Source organism: Aulonocara stuartgranti (assembly GCF_965226115.1).
Source record: "Aulonocara stuartgranti genome assembly, chromosome: 10".
Lineage (NCBI taxonomy): Eukaryota > Metazoa > Chordata > Actinopteri > Cichliformes > Cichlidae > Aulonocara > Aulonocara stuartgranti.
The window spans coordinates 4,608,695-4,627,342 of NC_138946.1; the positions used below are offsets into that span (position 1 = coordinate 4,608,695).

The window sequence follows — 18,648 nt, forward strand, 5'->3', positions numbered from 1 at the left end:
AGATCCTGGGAATGGAAAAAGGGGCAGTGGCTTGGATGGAGCTACGCAGTCACTATAATGAGAGGAGACAAGCAGTCAGTGGCAGTCTAGTGAATCATAGCCGAAGGATTAGACTGTGGTGGTGAGGACTTACGTGTTGCAGGTTAAAGTGTCATGCGAGGAGGGGGCAAGGGACTTGGCAGGGAGGCAGGCAGGTGGAGTCTAATGATGAAAAGGAAGCAACCAGATGACAAAACCAGCGTTCAGGCGGAGATGTGAGTAGTTTAGCTTGGGAAGTGTGACTGCCAGGTGGGTCCTAGGACAAAGAAAACACAGTGAGGAGAAATGCAATTGTTAAGGGCTCTCACAAGGGCTTGGCGGCCTAGCACTAACGTGAGTTAGCAGAAGATCTGACAGAGGTCTGTTGTGAGTGCTGGTCTTATATGCTGGTGACTTGTTTGGAACCAGGTGTTGAAGCTGATTGGAGTCTCTGCCTGAAGGTGGAGCCCAGCGGAGGGGGAAAACCCCGCACTCACCCGGACCATGACAGTATCTGTACTGCTACTTAAGTACAGAATGTCTGTACTTTTGCCACCTCTGCTACTGTCCCTTCTCTGCACATGCCCAAACCATTTAAGCCTCTCTAAATTGTCTCCATATTGCTAAACTCAAGCTCCCCCTGTAGTATACTCATTTCTAATCTCTTTTGCCCCGATCACAGCCAACGAAAATTTGAACATCTTCAACTCTGCCACCCATTGTGTTGCTTGTACGGTCTTTAATTCCTCTCTTCTTCAGAGCTCCCTCTTCAGACTCTCTTCCACATTATCCTTGACTCTTGGTACAGTAACACAATGTTGTTCATAGTCCATGGATACTCCTGGCTGACCTCCTCAGTCAGCCTGTCCATCAGCATCGCAAACCTGAAGGGACAGAGCCAATTCCCTGATACGATCCCTTGGATCCAACTGTCTTTCTTACCACACCTCACATCTACTTTGTTGTCCTTAAACATGCCCTTCACCACCCTTGCATAATAACCAGTCTTAACTTAAACCAGTCTACCTCCCTGAGGTACCTCACAACCCCCATTTCAGTTCTTTAATAAACAATGTGGCTTTCTGTTCAGGTAACTGTAGTAGCAGCCTATTAATGAGGAACAACTTGAAGTTCTAGCTCACAATCTCTGTTTAATGCAAACATGTCGTCTGTTGATGTATATTTCAGGAACATAGCTAAGGATGCTCGTATTTTGTACATCAATAAAAGAAAAGGCAAAGAAAAGATTGCTTCCTGTTCTAGAAATTACACATATTACTATATCTTCTTTGTCCTTGAAAGAATGAATGAGGGAGAAAGTTACGGAAACCAAAACAGCAAAGTCATGCCAGCAAGCATGCAAGGACAAGTTGGCCTCACACAATGGCTGCATCATCACCTGTTGTCACATTGTCCTCATTGCTTAGCAGCAGAGCTGTCTGTCCCCTGCATCCTGATCTGCTCAGTTTGTTTCATTCAGCTCAGCAGCAGGGAGGATCTCCCACTGCACCCCGAGCTGAGTACCATTATGTAGTTTGGCACTGCAGAGCTTGTCACACCAGTCAGAACCCACAGCGGTACAGGTGGGTTAATTGGTTCTTGGCCCCAGCAGAATACCTTTAACCATGAGTACAGAAATAAAAATACGGATATGGGCAATAATATGCTGCAAGGCACTCACTTTCTCTCTCAGTCATTCAAATACCACTGTTCTATATAGATGCTATGGCAATGCAATCAAATACCTTAAGCATAAGTCAGTTAACTTCAGTGGTGAAATTAATCATCTATAATATGCAGAGCATTACATATACATCTATTCTCCACTCATCATTCTCTTTAGTGCTTTAAATTAATAGTGGTCAGCATTACGGTAGAGCTATATTAAAAGTTATGGCTGTCACACATCCTGCTAATGATTCAAAAAAATCTAAGTAATGGAATTCTCCCTGTTTTTACATCTTCGTATGAACTTGGACTAGGCTGCATTTGAAAATGGAAAGTTATATAAAAAGTTATTTATTTGGTAGCAGGAGGTTTCATTCCTGCTCCATATCTAACTAATGAGCTTGATTTATAGTCTAGACAGTGAATAGACTGAAGGCTCGGTCGGGGTACGGGAATTGAAAACCAAAATGTTTAATGGTTGTTTTCAGCTTCTCCTCTGATCAGATGCAGCTGGCTGTTGCTTTAAGCCTCCACTGCGCAAAGGGAAAATTCTATGAACTGGACATAAAATAACTGAAGAGATTGAAAAGATTTATTTTACATCAGAAGATTCTGCAAACACAAAAGCTAAGGAGGCATATTTATATTAACTCACTCTGACATTTAGCTCAGATGAATCAAACTGAAATATAAATTTTGAATAAGCGCTTACTTATGAATTGCTTTTTGTGCATTTATTTATTTTTAAACATTTTACATTACTCTCTTTCTTCTGAAATATGTTGCTTCAGAAAAATTCTCCATTGTGGTTTTGTCATGATAAAATTTTAAACTAACAAAAACTGTCCATCCATCCATCTTCTTTAGCTATATCTGGGGCCGGGTTGCGGGGGCAGCACCCTAACAGAGAAGTCCAGACCTCCCACTCCCCTGCCACCTCCTCTAGCTTATCCGGGGGAACATCAAGGTGTTCCCAGGCCAGCCAAGAGATATAATCTCTCCAGCGTGTCCAGGTCCTCCTGGTGGGACATGCCCGGAACACCTCACCCAGGAGGCGCCCAGGGGGCATCCTTGTCAGATGCCCGAACCACCTCAGCTGGCTCCTTTCGATGTGGAGCAGCAGCGGCTCTACTCTGAGCCCCTCCCGGATGGCCGAACTTCTCACCCTATCTCTAAGGGAGAGGCCAGCCACCCTTCGGAGGAAGCTCATTTCCGCCGCTTGTATCCGCAATCTCGTTCTTTCGTTCACTACCCACAGTTCGTGACCATAGGTGAAGGTAGGGGCATAGATCAACCAGTAAATTGAGAGCTTCACTTTTACACTCAGCTCTCTCTTCACCACGACGGACCGGTGCAGCGTCCGCATCACTGCAGCCGCCGCACCAATCCGTCTGTCATTCTCCAGCTCCCTCCTCTCACATCACTCACGAACAAGACCCCGAGATACTTGAACTCGGGAACTCATCTCCGACCTGGAGTGGGCACTTCACCCTTTTCCGAACTGTTAACAAAAACTGAAATGAGAAAAAATGTTAGCAACGGAATACAACACAAATGGCATCAGTCTAAGTGACAACATGCTGTCATTCAGGCACAGTCAAGTGGCTCAGGACTAGCACCATCCACTGATGAGAAATTAAATCTGATGGCACTTTAATATAATGTAATAAAGAATGTCAAATTTTCTTGTACTGCAATATGATGTTCCTCCCAGCTGAGGCTGAGGAGCTTCTCATTCACCAGCATCACACCACAGTCCTGCCTACATGCTCCATGCACATATTATTTTTCTTTGTTCACGTCATGCTCTCGTGCATGAAGGTGTTGGGAAAGCTGCTGGTGCAGCATCTCATTGTAGATGAGGACCTAGCATTACCACAGTTATGTATCTATTGTGAATTTATGGATTTATTCAGTGTTATTGAGTTGCAGGAATTTCAAATGCAATGTTTTAAACAACCCAACCACTACCAATAATAGTTATATTGCTAAGTACTGATGGTTGCTGTGATAATTGGAGAAACCACATTCTAAATTTAGTTGTAAGAAAACATCCACGGTGTGAATGTGTGTGTGAATGGGTGGATGACTGGATGTGTAAAGCGCTTTGGGGTCCTTAGGGACTAGTAAAGCGCTATACAAATACAGGCCATTTACCATTTACCAAATTGATCAAACATAAACTGATGTGCTGCATGTGTAAATGAATGTTACTCTCTCACTTTGGAAATGCTAAGTGATAGATTGTCATGCAGCTCAATACTTCACGTATGCAGGCAGCCAGGCTTTCTGAAAAAATACAAATGAGACCTCCTCTGTGTTGACAATAATCATTACAGGTGGGCTTGGTAACCTGATCTCGTCTTCAACCCAGTAAAACACTTCACTGTAAAGTCTTAAAACTTGAGAGATGTTCAGGGATTTTAGGGAGGGCTGTGTGTGCACCTCCAGCAACAAAAGGCACACAAAGTACATTGCTGTTAGCACTTGGTGCTGTTTATGGACTAGCATTGGTTTCTACCAGTATTATGGACTAGCATTTGGGACTATGAGCTTCTTCCTGCATCTGGGGAAGGAAGCCAGTTTGACACACTTGTTATTCAGATGAGTGGCTTCGATGTCTCTGTGCACTCAATTTTGGCAACCGGAGATCTTGGCAGAGACTAAAGTTGTCTTCCACCAAAAGCTGGTTGAGTTTAGTTTTTTTGTTTCTTTTGGGTTTTTTTTTTACCTCAAGATGTAATCTTCTAAACTCTAACCCGCCAATGTGATGGCATACATGCTGCAAGCAGCAAGGTTTAAGCAGTGATGCACACTCATATCCATCAAAATCAAACCAAATGACTTCAAGTCACTTTTAAAATGGGATATTGTAATGAAAGTGACGTGTTTAATAGCTGCGCTGCAAGCCACCATCATCTAAGAACCATATGGCACAGTTTATGTTAGGGATGATATGGCAAAAGGCTTTCACAACAGGTCCTGTGGCACACAACTTAAGTATCCAATACTTCAAACTGCTGGTCCCTGCCGTTAGAATTAAACAGTGTGGTGAAAACAAAGATGAATGAAATATTTGGTGTGCCAGTGGGACGTCGGGGCGTCTGGCATCATACATAGATATATAGGACAAGGAAGATTTGAATCTAATATGTCAAAAACAGTGATGGAGGGGAGTAAAAGTTAATTATAGGGAAGAATGATTGTTATGCTGTGCAGAGGTAGACAATAAAATCTAGGAATGGAAGGTAATTGCAAAATAGTGTTTTATTTTCTCTATTTCAGCATTTCGGTAAAAGTAACAGTCGTACAGGATTTATTTGCTCCAAGTTGGCATAAAAGGTTCAGTTTCACTGGAGAGACCAGCACAGAAATAAAAGCGTCTATTTTTTTTTCATTTCTTGTTATTTTTTTTCCTGTTCCACACAGTCACATGTTAATGTACACTTACTGCAACTGTGAACACCGGGTAGCTACAAATGTGCCTTTCTGTCCCTTTCCAGAACTGTAAAAAAAAAAAAGGATTTTTAAACATATAGTTCACAAAAATCATTATCCGTACAAAGTGAGGGAGTCTGTAATCAGTTCTATTTGTTTGTTTGTTTGTTTGTTTGTTTGTTAGCCAATCTAGGTGGTCATTTCCCCCCCAAGGCTTAGAAAGCTGTGGATGTTAGACTGCTAAGCATTGTTAGCACCGATGTCAAAGTTGACCTTGGAAAAAAAATTCAGTCAGCCATATAAAAGGGTATGGGGAGAGCTTAACAACACACACACACACACACACACACAACAGAATGATGCAATAATAGGCTCATGTCATCATATTGTACTGAAAACAGGTTGACGTTAGAATGTTGTATTGAAAAATATCATAAAACATCAACATTTTTGTATAGTTGTCATGGTCCGCGGCCCGGCGTCCGGGGTGCTGCTGGGATGCCCACGCCCACGAGCGTGGCTGCTAACCCCACACCTGCATCCCATCCCAGGCGATCACCAGGTGGACTATTTAATCCTGCCCTACCTGCTGCTCCACGCCAGTCCGTAGTCGCCTCTCAGCGGTAACGTACGCCTGCGGGAAAAGAACTCTTATGACAAACTCTCCATCGGACCTAACACTGTTTTTTCCCTGTGTACCCAGATCACAACTCGGCGTGTTTTTGTTTTCGAGCCACCTGCCTGTCCACCTGTCCGCCTGAGATTTGGTTCACCATCAGCTTCGCCGTCTCGACCCCTTTTGGAGCTCCACCCCCCCCTCTGGTTCACTCGGCCCGGCTATCACCGTGAGACTCACACTCCACCTTCCCTCGTATGCTGCCTTTTTTCCGCACCCCAGTAATCTGTCTCTCTTTTTGTTTTACAGCCTCTCACAGCCCCGCTCTCGGCGTTCCCTGCGCGGTCCCTCGGTTTCTTCTGGTTCCATACGTTGTTTTTCTGGCTACCCTCACGGGACACCTTTAGTTGCAATAAAAATTACTTTCTTTATTCGCTCCTACCCTAGTGTGTGTGTTCTGCTACTGGGTCCTGCCTGCGCTCGGAACTTCGGTTCATGACAATAGTGTTATGTATGAGTGTTAATAGTTCGAAATAATCTCAATATCAGGGATACATACCCTCACTGACAACACACAGAGTCAAGAGCCGTAAAAGGTGTGTGAAAGCCATCATTTAGACTAATCTAAAACATTAACTTTTGGCTCACAGGATTTACTTACACTAAATACTTTGGTGTGAGCATATTGCATGTTGTATTAATTGGTGATATTAAATTGGCCATAGGTGTGATTGGTTTGGTTGGTTTTGTCTCTCAAGATCCAGAATGCACATCAAAACGGCTGATTTCTACTCCTTTATTTTAATTAAAATATTGTCAACCTTTAAAATCAAAATGTAAATATTTTGAACCAGATAATTAACACACATAGTAAAGAGAACTCCTTTCAGAGTCAGACACTTCCATATGTCTTCAGCTTCACCTGACACTCCTGATTAATACCCTGGTGCACTACTGTAAAGTGGTTGTGCCCATGTTGTCCAGCCTGCCCTTCTGCCATAGTTGTGTACTTGTTGGCCTTGTACTTTGTTTGCTTTTCTGTCTGTTATGAACTTTGTTTGATTATTCTACTTATAAACTTGGACTTTAGCCAACTGTTTTTGACTCATGTTTCTGGGTTTGTCAGATGATTGAATCTTCACATTAATATGCACAAGCTGATTTTATCAGGGCTCTGACTGCAAGCTCAACATTGGGGAGTGACACCATTGACTTTTTTAGCACAGAGCTTATATTTGGATAGCAGGTGCTAGATTAGTACTTCAGCAATCACAGGGCAACCTCATGGGTTAGCAATGTCCCTAAACAAGCTGCAAATGCACATCTTTTATTATGTTTATTTAAAGTTATTAAAGCTTATACAACTTTGTGATGATGTTTGTTATGCTGCTGGAATCAGCCATCAGAAGATGGGTTCACTGTGGTCATAAAGGGATGGAGATGGTCAGAAGAAAAACTTGTGGATGCTGTGGCATTTAACTACTAAGCACCTTTGGGTACTAACAGAAGCCAACCAATTATAATCCTCAGATAACTGAAAATGACAAATCTAAAATGGAAGTGTCTATAGTTAGAGTGAGTCTAAAAATGTAAGCTCAACTTGTGGTTAAAAACAACACCAATTAGCCACTCCAACGAGCATGCTGTCTTCATTAAAAGCTGCATCTATAGCTCAGCCTTGTGGGAAAGAGCACAGATCAAATGGCAGACCACAAGGAGTGAAAAAGCATCCGAGGAGCATGTATTTAAAATTACACACTGAAATAAATAATAGATTATTCTCCAGCACACGCTGCATAATGTTTTGCTTTTCTTTCAACAGCATTTATACAAATTCATAACCACCCATCTCATACATGCAACCCATAAACGTATTCTGTAACGGCGCTCCCTCGATTTAAAAACACATCAACACTCTCCTGTAAATTTGCTTCCTCTATCACCCTTCAAGCTTCTGACCCAAGGGTGAACTCTTGTCCTTAGAGTGTATTTCTGTGTGTATTGGTGACAGCACAAGATTCCTCTGAACATTGTGTATAGTAAATGTGTGTGTGCCTCACACCTTTCTCTTCCAGTACAATGCCTCGAGTTGTAATGTATATTTCATGCTTTGTTGGCCACTGCTGCACGTCAACCCTCAGCTGCCATCAAACATTCATACTGCAGAAGCGCATTTACATATCAAGGGACCCTGCTCAGCTAAATCTAGCTGGAGCAAGTACCTCTCCTTCCTCGTCCTGTTATCGCTCTCTCCGTATGTTTCATGTCTTAGCCCGGCTTTTCAGCTCCCTGCCACTCCCCCACCCTCCTCACACGCACACTCACTCTTTCACACTGTTTTGTTCTAATCCTCTTTTGTTAAAAGCCTCTTTGTCTTTCTTTTTGTGGCCATTACTCATTCTTTCTTTCATTGTTATAAAACTTTGGGAGAAGCAAAGAACTGCACATGCTGTCCTCTTGGATAGGCAGAAACCCTGTGGCCAAATTTGTTTAATATATGTGAAAGTACAAATGAATGAATGAATGCAGCTTCAGTGGAGCCCATTCTTTGCAGTAAGTGTGAAGCTGTCCAGAAGTGCAGCTTTAACACTGCTACTAATGGAGCATAGTTTTGGCTCCAGCAGGCCACAAAGTCAAGCTCAGCGTTTAATATGAAACCAATTCAACAGACCCAGGATGTATGTTCTTTTTCTATGAGTAAAGGTGGTTACTAAGGTGGCTGTCAACTCACTAAGTTAAATCAGAGTTTCCTAATCAAATCTAAATTGTTTTAAATGAAAAATTTCCTTCTGGTATGTGTAACCAGTGGTACTGGGTGATTTTATGCTCTCTGCGCACTGGCCTGTGAAAAGCCATTATCCTCATTCTGGTTTGAGTGAACGTGATCTGTGTGTTTTATGATGTGTTTAAAATCTAAATCTAAAACTTGTCAATGTTGCATGGAATACAGATATGATCATTTCCTGGTGTCTCTTTTTATTTTATTTTATATTATTGTATTATATGTCCTATTTGGCCTTGAATGGCTAGTACATGAAAGCACATTAAAGCGTTTTGTTAGGGAAGGACTATTATTTCTGTTAATTATTTTGCTTTTTGCTATTTCCCTATAGCAACGCACACACACACACACACACACACACACACACACACACACACACACACACACACACACACACACACACACACAGACATCGAGGTATGACATTATGAGTCTTCATCACCCCTGACAGTGTGCTGTGGTCTAGTGAAGTCTGGCACTTGACCGCTCAGGGAAGTTTTTGTAGGGAAAGTGGGCTGAATACAATATTAGGCAGGTGGTCATCATGCTATGCCTGATCGGTGTGTGTGTGTGTGTGTGTGTGTGTGTGTGTGTGTGTGTGTGTGTGTGTGTGTGTGTGTGTGTATCTATATATATATATATATATATATATATATATATATATATATATACACAGCTAGGACTTTGGGAGTATATTCGGGTGAATGGGGAATTTGATACGGTCTATTTTTGAAATGCATAACATTTATTATCAAATTGAAAGTTAGGTAGAGTGGAGTTTAGCTAGACAGTGGACAGGATTTCTGTTGAAATGCGTGAATGAAATAGTGAGAAACAAAAATCAGCCCCTGAAAACAAACAAACCGGAAACAAATCAAGCATTTGGAATATATAAAAAATATATCTTTTGGTTTGTGGTCAGGTTGTGAAGCCTGTCACACATAAGTAAAGGTGTCATACGAACACCTCAACAGGCTGAGGTTCTACCATAATGCCACAAGCTCTGCACATTTTTTCTTTCAGTATGCCCACACTTGTTTCAGCTCTACTTCCTGTCACTTTTTTTCAGACTTGCCTCCACACCAGCATTTCTGTCACGCTATTTCCCTCCTTGTCCCACTATTTTTCAACACCTTTTCAACATGTACATTCAAACTATGTGCATGAAGACATGAATGATACACTGTCCTTAGGATATCTGTCCATGTTACAGTACATCTCTCTGTCTCTCTCTGCAGGTGTGGATGTCTCATGGTTGAATGGAGGACATCACTTGCTGCAGGGCAGGACACATTGACAGGAAATGTGTGCTCTACAAGCTCCCCTGTGGCACTAGACTGTGGAGGGCATTTGAGTCTAGCTATTCTTTTTCTACAGTGTCCACTCTTTGTGACATCAGAAAAAACAGCATCCAATGATTAAATAAATAAATAAATAAATAACAGAATACTGGTAAGCATATCATTCTGAAAAAGTGCTGTAAAAGTGGAAGTTGATTTACAGTAGATTTTTTTTCTAATATCTTTCAAAGATTAAATTTTAGAACATCAGAAACCATCTGCAATAAAGCTTCAGCAATATCTACATGTTCCTCATAGTACAGCCAATGGCATTTTTCACATCAGCAAATATTTAGTGCGGAGACATTCTTATTACAGCAATTTCTTAATCCCATAGACTGTAAATAATCAGCATATCTGCAGTACACTGGTATGTGAAATCTAGCTTGAAAACCTAATTGCACACTGGAATTTTGAAGCTGTGCAACATCATGACTAAATAACCTGGGAAGTACTGCATCCTCATATTGCAACATGTTAATCAGAAGATAGGCCAACCATAAAGTGTACTCTTGCTTTTGGCTTTTTGTTTAGTAAAGCAGGTATAATCCACTTTCACATGGACTTAACTTTTCATCCCATTTGATATACAGTTACTACATATTCCCCAATTGCAATATATTATCAGGTATATTCAATCAGTTGAGAAGTGTACCTAACCTTGAACACCGTTTGATTTTAAAAAATATCTCTCAACAGTCTCACATTAATGACTGTGCATGTTTCTGACACTGGGGTATCTCTGTGTTCATTACTTACATATGTCAATGTCCTTTTATTAAATTGCAAGTGTAAACATCCAGTAGCTTTCAATCAGCAATGCAGAAAATAGCTTTTTATTTATTATATATAAACTGTATACCAGAAAAACTGTATTGTTTTTTTGACAAACACAGGGATGTGATAGGGGAGCTTCGACAAAACATATTAAAACTAAATAATAGTAACAGTGGGTTGTTGTTTTAGCCACAATTTCAACTTAAGCAATGAGTGTATGTGTAGTATATGTACTGTGGAGTTCCTGAAGGTGCAAACAGAAAGAAACTCAGGATCAAGGATCGAAGAGAGAAGGAAGACATAGACCAGCCATAAATTCACCATATCATTGGCCATAAAAGTTGAGCTCCAGCTTCATCGCATCAATGAGAACTGTATATCAGCCAAGCTAAAGAGAGTGCAGTGTCTAAGTTTGAGGGCAACACATCAGGTCAGGAGCATGCTTGACATTCACAGGGTTGTGCATGTCCCCGAGGGTCCGACTGTCAACGCTGAGCTCTGCTGTGATGTCCGGAGGTCTTCGAGGGAGAGAGTATGTGCAGATGACCTGAACTGCGCTATATGTCATTGTGCATGCAGCCAACCAAAATAAAAAGGTTGGATTCTTTGTCCATAATTACCACTTAACATCTGTCCTTTGTGCCAGATTTAGCAGCTTCATCTCTCATTCATCAAAAGTGAATTCAAGCTGAAGGGTATCTGCCTTAAAACAGCAGAGGAGGTCTAGCGCACATGATGGAAAACTGCAACTGTAAGTGGTTAAGATGACATATTTGTGAAGCGATCTAATTATATGATGCGACTCAAGGAACCTTTCACCTGGAGATGATTTTTAAGCAAAGAAAAAGAATTTGTGTTTGCACCTGATGAATGATAGGAACAAGCAGTTAGCAAACAATAAAATTAAAAGTTGTCCGTGCAATTAACTGCGACCAAAATCATATTTCCTCCGCTGATGTTATAATTTGTTTCAATAATGTATCCATTTTAAGAGCATTTACTGATTTGCAGTGCATTGTAGTGGATTTTTCCCTCCTTTGGAGGGAAAAATGCACATCTGCAATGTACCATTGCAGATTGTATGATGGGAACGTACTGGGTGAATTCTGAATGTGCAGTAAGGGAAGGAGAAAACGCTTGAAGCTACATCATTTTCTTCTCTTTGCTCTTCCCTAGGCCACCTGAAAACCAAACAACAGTTAGAGGGTGTATATGAAGGGATCTGAAAAAGAAATACTCTGAAGCCTTTGGTGTAGAAAGGCAGAAATAGCTTAGGAGAGACACTTGGGCACGTACCTGACCCAGGCAGTTATAATACACCTGTAGCGAGTCGCTCTGTGGGTTAAAAGATATAGATTCACAACTAAACATTTAGTGTGCACCAAACATGATACTGATCAGCAAGCTAAAAACAAGTGTACTTACAGTGTTAGGGGGACACAAAGGGCATGGAAAACAGCAGCAGGCTGAATAACCAACAAGGAGAGTGCCATGCTATGTACTACAGGGCCACAGACTCAGCGGTGTTGAGCTGCAGGGTCCCAGTCACTGCCTCTCAAGGCCAGATAGAGGTGAAAAGAGAATTATTCAGTGTTGCTTTCTGAGTAGCTCATGGTGGAGTGAGAGTGAGCCTGAAAAGAACCAGGGAGAGAGGTGTACGTACTGTAGGTGTGACAGCCCTATAGAGTGATATATATATTGCATTACTTTGTTGTACACTGAAAAAGCTTGTTAGGTACAGAAACTTCCCTTACAGAGCTGACAGATTTGCTTTTATAAAATATATTAAATAATGAAAAAGGTAAACAGTTGCATGGTATGCAGACTCGAGGCTGGACAAAGACAGCATAGTTGAAATAGAAACCTATCACTGTACTAGTGAATGTTATGCCCATGTAGTAATACAAACAACTGGATACACACTCCAAAGGGCGATCGGGGCTCAGGAGTTGGGAGTTCGCCTTGTAATCAGAAGGTTGCCGGTTCGAGCCCCGGCTTGGACAGTCTCGGTCGTTGTGTCCTTGGGCAAGACGCTTCACCCGTTGCCTACTGGTGGTGGTCAGAGGGCCCGGTGGTGCCAGTGTCCGGCAGCCTCGCCTCTGTCAGTGCGCCCCAGAGCAGCTGTGGCTACAATGTAGCTGCCATCACCAGTGTGTGAATGTGTGCGTGAATGGGTGGATGACTGGATATGTAAAGTGCTTTGGGGTCCTTAGGGACTAGTAAAGCACTATACAAATACAGGCCACTTATTTTTGCACATCCAAGATGATCCTGTCACATGATGTGACTCCTCAATGATCAGTTACACTTGTGTTTCCATGACGCCATAGTGCAGTGGTTTATACATTTAAAGAAACCAAGCAAAACATCCTGCGAGGAGAAATCCAGGCCCTTTGAGGTCATGCTAGGAAGAGCACCTGACAGTACCTTACAGCAATATCTGTATTAATATAGAAATTATTTACAGGGTATTGGAAGAGTTCAAACAAACATGACATATCCCATCAAGGGAATGCATTGTGCACTGTGCAGCTAACATCTCTGACTGATTTGTGAAGTTTTGTTTTGTGCACCTGAAAAGTTGGTGTTTTGAAATCACAACACCAAATAGTAGCAAGTCATTAACTTATGGAAGTCCCATCTTCAACCATACCTTGCTTTAGCATCTACTTGACTCTACATATGACCACAACTTACAAAAAGAACACCATGTTGCATTAAATAATACTTGAAAGTAGCAAAGCGCTGAGCGATGCGACAGGAGTCTTTTAATGTTAAAATAGTAAAAAGAAAAACCTTAAAAGAATAATAATATGTCTTTTTTACTTTATTTTATAGTAAAACTAATCCTATCTAGAAAGGGATTGAGGTTAATTCCGATTACGCATAGCATCTTAATCCAGAAACAAATCAACCATGAGGACTGCAGAATTAAGCAATTACAATCACATACACGTAGAATCCTCACAGCCTACTAAGAAGAAGAAAAAAACCCACAAAACATATTCACACAATAGAAAGTTTCTATAAGTAAAGTTGAAGCAACTTTAACTTGTGAAATATTTAGCAGATGGGTTATTCCCTCAAGTGTCTGTCACAGAAAACTTTGTCTAAACCTGTCTTCTTTCCATCAATTCTCCAGCTGTGCTATTGCTTTTCAACATATCTGCCCCCACTCCCACCCCCCAAACCCCCACCCACACCCTTCATACATTTTGCACACCTCCTCTATTTATGTACTAATCCCTCCTATGAACACTTAAGGCAATGCTTATGTGTGGTTGTGTGTCAGAATCAATACGTGTCCCACTGTGGGCTCACCGAGGAGGATTTGAAGTGAGTGCTGAGTGAGTGTCTGCTGTTGCTGTAGGAGGAATGAGCGCAACTTTACATAGTGAGTAGGTTTAACCCCAAGCCCTCAGAATCCCAAACATAATCTTGTCAATACAAAAATATTTTGATACAAGCATGAGTGAGCCTGTAGTTTTTCATTTATTATTATGCTGGATGGATGTTTTGCTGTATGACCTATGATCTGCTGATGGGTGCCTCAAGATGACATTCTAGGAATGCTTCCCTTTTTAAATGCATTTTTCCAAAGGTTTGCATACTCAGTTAAATATAAATGTTGAAATCATTGTGTGATTTTATATATCTGAAGCAATCAGAAAAGGAATTTATGCAGTCGAGTTTTAAGGTTAACAAACTAATAACCTATATTAAAAAAAAAACCGAGTTCATGTGAATAAAAACGTGTCTCACATCTTAAGATAAGAGATAAGATAAGATAGAACTTTATTAATCCCTCGGGTGGGTTCCTCTGGGAAATTCGATTTCCAAAAAAGCACAGCACCGACAGAAGTTACAGAGTTATACACACACACATATATATAAATACAGAGACAATATAAATAAAATATACGAAGGGGATAAATAGAATAAATAGGAATAAAAATAAAAATACAAGTGAATTGCACATTTCAAGTATTGAGTCTATTGCACCGTTGACTATTTACAAAAGTATTGCACAAAAAGTATTGCACAGTGAGGTGAAGAGGCACTACAGCTTAGTTGTTCCCCCCTCCTTTGTCCTCCTGTTTCCCCTCCCTCTCCCCTCCAGAGAGGAGTTAAACAGTCTGATGGCGTGTGGGACAAAGGAGCTTTTAAGTCTGTTAGTTCTTGTCTTTGGGAGAAGCAACCTGTCACTGAACAGACTCTTCTGGTTGTTAATGGCCGTGTGCAGAGGATGCCTGGCATTGTCCATAATGTCCATCAGTTTCTTGCACATACATTTAAATTTGTATAATTGTAAAAAATAAATAAATAAATTAAAAAAAAGATCCATTATCCACATTATGGCTTGTCTGAACTTCATACATGCTGGTCTGTGTCATGTTTCCATTAGAATTATCATTGTCACAGGGTCACTTCAGCTGTTTAGGAAAAGATCATTAAACAATCATAATAATGACAAAAGTAATATTCCATGGAATACCAGCCTAAAATCTGATCTTCCTGAGATATTGTTTTCTTACAAACTTTACATATCGCTACATACATTGTTCTGCAACTTGGGAGTTAGCAGGATTCACACATTCAGGTATCAAGTTATTCTTTTTTTATTTTTTTTTAAAAGGTTGCCAGAGACTCTTCTCCCTGATTAATACTGCTTGTGAAATCCTTCTATAAAATCCATGAACTGTTGCCATGTCCAAATCTGTTTCTTGGCTACATCCAAATCTGATTCAAAAGGTCTATTAAAGTACAGGTTATTATGTTATCTACATTTTACACTACCGTAGACCATAGGGCACTGCATGGTCTCGCTGCTTCATAGTATGCATGCTAATTAGCTCTCCTGTGCCTAAAAACATTCTTCCCCTCTTAGCTCACAGTGAATCTTCTTCTTTGCTTGTTTAAAAGTGTTTTACTATGTCATCAGATAAGTAACAGTGAGTTAACAGCTCCCCATCATAATGAAAACATCATTAGAGGGTTAACATTTATTGTAACGTCAGAAATAGCTGGAGGCAACATAAAGTGATGTTGTAATATCATACTATAGTCCATTCTATACTAACAAATAATGTTACTTGAGGATGACTCTGAAAGTTGTGTCTTTGAATTAAAGTCAGACACTTGATTAATTGAATTATTTCAAAACTTTGTTACAAAGTGTACAAATCTCTTTTACTTGAATAGCCAGTATGGATAAAGGACTTGGTTTGGAGCAACCAGTTACTGTGTGAAATGTGAAGCGTATGTAATTTGACTGAAGATAAATTTACTTTTGATAGTATCATCATTATTGAGCATTATTTAATTTGAGGTTATTAATCGGAATTTCAGGAGCGGGACCACGCCTCCAAACACGCTCCTTCCAGTTGTCATCTATATGGGTTCCCCCAGTTCTGCAACTGTTCATTCTCGTTTACGTGCCCCACCCTCCCTCCCTCCTTGTTCTCAGTTCTTTAACTTTTTCACTCCTATTTAGTACATGGGGATCTGCCAGGCCCGTGAGCCGTCGCCAGTCCCCTTTGTGGCCTTCCCCAAACTGCTGCTCAGTTCATTTCCAAGCATTCACCTTTACCTACTAAAATGCTGTCAAACCTAAGATGAGGACTTGGGCCCAGCTAGTGAATTGTCAAAACACAAGCTGATTCCAGTATTTTTGATATTGCCATGTTCAAAGTCCTGAATCCATTCTCTAATAAGCTGGTGCATACTTTCATGATGAGAATTGTCAACAGTCAACACACTAACAGGCTCTGGTGTGAAGCTACTGCTGTGTATGACGTACTTCTGGGTCTCAGTTGAATTCTTCCACACTTTGATTCCATTTTCACAAGTGCACTGGAGCCACGAACCTTTCAAGACATGACCCAAATGAGGTGCATGTGAGAACTCAAATGTCTAGCACAATCAGACGGTAGATTAGCCAGACTTTAACTCGCCAGCTCTCAGGTCCATGTGATGTCAGATTGTGTCAAAGTGCAAATAGCACAGGTGATATTCCATGGCATTCTCCCCTCTCACGTGGCCATCATATGTCGTGTCCTTTTTGCTCTGTTCAGGCAGGTCTTTGCCTAAACCACACTGAGTACATTATCAGAAGTGCTAAACGCCCTGAAGCAGACTATTTCCTGCTGTGTGCTACACGTGGTAAAGGACAACAGTGGGAAATGGCTAAAGATGCTGTCATCTCTGCCCAAGTCTGCTTGCGGCTGTTTCTCAGAGCAGGGACACATTTCAACTATAAGATAAGATAAGATAAGATAACCTTTATTAGTCCCACACGTGGGAAATTTGTTTTGTCACAGCAGGAAGTGGACAGTGCAAAAGTTATGACGCAAAAATTAGAATACAATAAGAATAAATACAGTACACAACTGTACAGAATAGAATAAAATAATATACTATATACAGTAGAATAAAATAGAATAAAAATATACAATAAGATAAAAATAGAATACGAATGCTATATACAACTGAGTAAAAATACAACGATGCCAGAAAAGATTATTGCACTTAGTGTTATTGCACATGTGTGGATGTGTGTGTTTGTTCAGTTAAAGTCTTTGTTGTGGAGTCTGACAGCAGTGGGGAGGAAAGACCTGCGAAATCTCTCCGTCCCACACCGTGGGTGCCGCAGTCTCCCACTGAAGGAGCTGCTCAGTGCTGTCACAGTCTGCTGCATGGGGTGGGAGATGTTGTCCATCAGAGATGACAGCTTAGCCGCCATTCTCCTGTCACTCACCACCTCCACTGGGTCCAGAGGGCATCCTAGAACAGAGCTGCTCCTATAGAGGAGAAGGTTAAAAAAATTCTCTTAGTTAATATTAATCACACAGTTGTGCTACTTGAAGAACTTCACCTGTCTGAGGGCAATGTCAGGTTAGGGGCATGTATGTTTTGAATAATGGCAGTCTGTATTCTGTGGTCCTTGCATGTTGCCCTTTAAATATCCAAGTATAAAAAAATAATGCAGATCCATGTTCTGTCTCTGATTGTATCACACACTACGCTCTTTAATTTATCTATCTGTTGCTCTACTGGAGCATATCTTTTCCTGCAGTCATCCTAGAGGACAGACCTAATAAAGCTTTGACAAATCACTTTGTTTCCACAGATGAAATACTACAGGTCTGGACAATGACACTTCAACTGCTGCAATATAAGAAAGTCTCATAGTTTAATCTCATGGTTATAATTTGCATTCACAGCTGGGAAAACTACTTACAGATATGGCTCTTTTGGTGGCTGTCTAAGTCAAAGTGCTTTTGATTTAAGAGGAGAGAAAATATTTCAACTGCTCCTTTGCTTCTAAGAGCTCAGTAAAAGGCTTGTGAAGGGCCATGGTGTTAACTGATTTGTATTACTCTCTTTTATCAGACTCGGGCCTGCTATATTAAATAAGAAAGAATTGCCTTAATTATGAATTCATTACTTAGCTGGGGAGATTCGGGTTAAGATCCAACATTCATTTGCTCGGTTCTTGTTTTTCTTTTTTCTCTGCCTTTTCTCATAGTTTAAGCTGATGATTGCTTTATAGCTACACCTTTAATTCAGAGGAATGTTATTAGATAAGGTGAATGCTCTAAAAATCCTGGTAACTTATACCCACTATGTCATGAAGCATTTGGGAACAATTCTTTATGTGAAAACGTAAATCTTACACTATGTGTTGTAACAATAAGAATGTTCTCCTTCCAATACTTGGCCTCTGTGCCTTGCTATCAGCTGTTATCTAAGGCCCAAAGCTACTAGAGAGTCTGTCCATATGGTGTGTGAATCCACCAGATATAACAGGGGTGATAATCACCATTTAAAATATGAGCAACTCTCTGTATATCAGCGGTTTAAGTGAAAGATCTCGTTTTTTTCCTGGGAAGAGACACAAATGCCTTAAGTCCCTTTTCCATTGTTACTTACTAGGATCAGATCACCACGATTCGACTCGGATCAACTGTTTCCATTGCAATTCAGTACTACCTTATGTGTGTGGTTGT

At 40.8% G+C, this 18,648-nt stretch overlaps 1 long non-coding RNA gene across 1 annotated transcript; it reads right to left on the reverse strand.

Moving 5' to 3' along the window:
* Window positions 1-496: 496 nt before the first annotated feature.
* LOC309716204 lies at window positions 497-5,786 on the reverse strand. Its single transcript, XR_014279385.1, has 3 exons — window positions 5,711-5,786; window positions 5,138-5,191; window positions 497-3,200 (listed from the first exon to the last, which is right to left on the reverse strand). It is a non-coding gene; the product is annotated as an uncharacterized lncRNA (long non-coding RNA).
* Window positions 5,787-18,648: the final 12,862 nt, after the last annotated feature.